A 4,326-nucleotide genomic window follows, 5' to 3' on the forward strand; every position below is an offset into this window, starting at 1 on the left:
GAAGCAACGGATTTCAATATTTAGTATCGAGCAGTCTTGCGTAGAAAGATATGGGTGCTGGATAAAGAAAAGATAAGGGCAGACCTTATACAAAAGCATCATGATATCCATGCGGTAGGTTAAACAAAAATAATAAATACCCCAGAATTGGTTAGCAAATACTACTACCAGTAGGAACTTTAAAAAACAGTTAAATAATATGGCAAAAATTGTAACAAAGGTCAGATAATGACAGTGGTCCGACACATGCCTTGTGGACTACTATGACTAAACCACACTTCTATAAATCCTGGGAAGTCCATATCAATGGACCTCATCAGCAACATAAATGAGTGAGACCATTATGGCGCTATCCTTGTAACAGTTGATCATGTAACTAAAATAAGTAACTTTATTCTATGCAAGAATGATAGGACAGTCCACATATTTGCCCTCTCCTTATAGAAAGTAATATTCAGACTCTATGGACTACTGAAAGACATAGACATAGATCGAGAATGGCTGTTTACCTCAAGCATATGGAAAGAAACTACAGCGAAATATGGAATCAAAAGATGATAAAGTACCACCTTGAACAGTAAAACAAATAGACAAATGTTATGGATAAACAGCATTCACAAATAATTCTTAAGCATATACATTAACTATTAATAACTTAACTGCAGTAAAGTATTACTGATGGCAGAATTGTTTTTCAACAATAAAAATCAAGAAATAGTTAAAACGACAGGCTGTTATGTAAACTATTGATGACACCCCCCTCATCAGACCAGAAGACATGTGATACTTAAAGAGATAATGGAAAATTCACATAAATGTCACCTTCGAGAAGAGTTAGGATAAGAAACTCTCTCAGACCAATTATGGCAAAAGGATTAATATGATAAACACACAAGACACAATCTGAACAGACAGTCAGGAGAAATGGTTTATATATTCCCCGGCCATATCAATTGTACGAGATCATACAAAATACTGAACTATAATATAATAGAACTATTTAAATTCTTATCAAGAATCAAAAACTGTAAATATAAGCACGACATTCTATCATTAATAAATGTATACAAACGTTTCACATTTCCCCCAATGAACCCTATATAGCAAAGATATTTCTTGCATCAATAAGGACTACTCCTTCTCTGATCAAACTTGGTGGAGCACTAGAATAGGTGTCCAAAGAGAAAATTAACTCATCGATACACTGTAACCAGTATACAAACTTTATTACCTGTTTTGTTTTGTATTTTATTTTCAGTACTAGTTTGATACTTGGTTTGTTTCATCTCTTTTTTAATACTTGTTTTTTTTTTATGTTTTGTTTGAAGTATCGCTTTGATACTTTGTTTATTTTACGTATCATGAATTACTTGGTTTTGCTTTATGTTTTGTGTTAAGTATTATTTGATAATGGGTAGGGTTATATGTTTTGCTTTAAGTATCATTTTGATACATAAGTGTATCTACCAAGCTGTATCACTTGATACCTTTATTTAGTTATGTTAATACTCAACATACTCAGATAAACATATTTGAAGACTGCCTGATTCTATAATGCAAAGGTCAGACTACACATACAGTATTTTAACATACTCAGTTAAACAGTTACTCTTTTCATTTTCCAGTACACGTTCGAAGACTCCTGCAGTTTTCGGCTGTCACCTTCTCTCTTGTATAGCAGGCTACAGGTCTGGTATTGTACTTTATCCCAAAACCTGATTATCAGCTTGTGAATAGGTTGTATATACTGTTGTCACCTTCAATCCCATGCCAGGTGGGCTACTTAGTATCAACAATATGATCCAAAGTAGTATATATCCATGAACTTTATAAACCTACAGGGTCTCCTTAAACAGTTCCAAAAGGGCGAGCTATGCAAACTAACAACTAACCATAAGGGACTCCCCTGATAGACAAGATGCCTACTGCATCGCAGTTAGTCCAACCTGCTCTCCTGCACATAATGCCAAATGGGAATTCGTGGTAGAGAAGGATAAAAGACAAACTTAGGAACAGGACTACTGTATATACAGCAGGACAATATGTGTAGATGGGGAGTGCTAGATTCAAAAGTATGTAAAGATGAGTCATAATTGGTTTCCTACTAAAGGGAATAAAATGAAGTTCTTTGAGGAGGAGGATAAAAGCCTACAAGTGGTAAACGAATGACCTTCAGTCCTGACAAGGTCTAGATACTTCAAATTAGACTGGTAAAGCTGGTACAGAAGGTATTATTCTTACTACTGATACCAGTACAAAGAGGCTGTGAAGAAGACAAATGCTGTCCAGATACAGTCTTAGAAGTGGGAGGACAACTGTTCCTAAGTCTATAATCCGAAAATGTGAGGAACAATTACTAGGCCAAGGGAAATGACCACTGGGGCAGCAAGAAACTGTCAATGAGCTGTAAAGGGGAAACTCTAGGATAGACCTAATGGTTGGTGTAATCTGGATAATATACAATGATAATATTGACCGACTAGAAGTGCAATTTAGGATGTGTGAATATTAAGCAAGGTAGTAGCGTGATCTTTCACAAAACCAATATGACACTGATAATCACAATGTGAAATAGATTCTACATATAGCAAATCGAATCAAAGAAGCAAGCTACAAAGCTTGACAGGACATGACCTTAGGAGGAGAGTAGCAAAGGTCACTAATGTGGCTGAGCGAGGTAATCATCTTTACATGACAGAGAGTTATGTGTCATCGGTACATTAAAGCCTTCACACATATGACCATTTTGATCATCTGATCTGTTTATAGTATGATTTTTTATATTTTGCATATAATTAAATTATGAGTCATGGAATATGCACCTTGCAAGAGTATCTCGTAGGTATGCCTAGTGGACGTGATTATCTTTCTCAGATAATCTCATTACAACATTATTGATTTCATGCATGTGACCAGTTTGGGTCAAATGACTTGCATGTATTGCATTCTGACTGGTTTATCTGTTTTCACATGTAATCTTACTATAAAGTCATCAAATTCACATGTGTGACCAGGTTGCTCATATCACTAGTTTGTTATAATTTAGTTTTACACATTTGACAGGTTTGGTCACATGACTAGAGCATGAATAATATCTATATCAGCAGTTGATGATGGCATAGGAGGATAGCTTCCTCAGGCTTTACTCTCAGTACTGTCTTCCTGCTTGTCTGCACTTTGTCTCAGTAGTCCGCTTCTATACCTATCTGGATCTTGGTTGGCTAGAGGTTATCTGTGTTCACCTACGCTCCTGCTCTTGAAGATAATGGTATAGTGGTAAGCAGGTGCACTTACTTGTATCAAATTGTGTTGTTTGCAGGCTATCGCTGCCACAATACTAGCACTTTACAAATTTCATAATTGTCAAATACACGCCAATTGGTAAAATGTTTACCGCTTCCTGTCTATCATCAATTCTCTGTGTTTGCATTCAGCTGTAGGTATTTGAATATATTGTTTGGTAGTAACACGCATGTCATCCTTTGGTCCAGCTCACGTTTGTTTGATTTTACAATAGTCTTAAGTTCTCACAATACAAAATCCCACTGGTTCACTTGATGGCTATCTCATATCTTCAATTGGTCATACTGGCCACATCTATCTTTCAGGTGCAGAACAGGATCCGCTTGGCCCCTACTTGTTCTAATTTTGTTCCCATAGTTTGAATACTTTAATTTTTGTTATCACTATTCTGTTGTAGATTTTGTCCTTCAGCCATCTAGGGTAGTGGAGTCAGGTGTCTCCTCCTCACCTCGGTGGGAATGGCATAGACCCTGTAAAGATCTAATGCCTAGGGTTGGCTTTTACTATTTCTTTGAGTGGTGTTGGATAATTGACTACCAGAAACCTGCATTGTTTATAGGTTACAGTGTTTCTGTTATGAATTGTAGTTGGCAGCTTCAGCCATTATCAATGGTGCCTACCTTTTATTTCTCTACCTCTGTTTCCTTCACCTGCCCCTTCGCTGTCATGTGGGTTAGGGGTCCCTCTTATCCCTGATAAAGTTTGTGCTTCTCATTGGACCTCGGGGATTGGCCTCCACTTGCTCTACCTAACTCTATTCTGGGGTAGTTTGGCTTCTGTTCAGCTGGTGCTGCTGCCTTAAGGTATTGGTACTGCCTCCTCAATGGCTCCCAGTTGTGGCTGATACTCCAGACCGGCAGATATGCTGTCGGGGGCAGGGACACTATTACTGTGGGCAAGGCAAGTGGTTTCTGGATGGGGTCGTGTATAGGCTATCGAGTGACTGCCTATTGGTTGGCCATTCTGAGTTGATAAGAGGACTTGATCAGTCTTCTGGAGTCACGTATGCACGGCTTGCTGGTG

The sequence above is a fragment of the Tuber melanosporum genome (assembly GCF_000151645.1).
Source record: "Tuber melanosporum whole genome shotgun sequence assembly, scaffold_56, strain Mel28".
In the NCBI taxonomy this organism is placed as follows: domain Eukaryota; kingdom Fungi; phylum Ascomycota; class Pezizomycetes; order Pezizales; family Tuberaceae; genus Tuber; species Tuber melanosporum.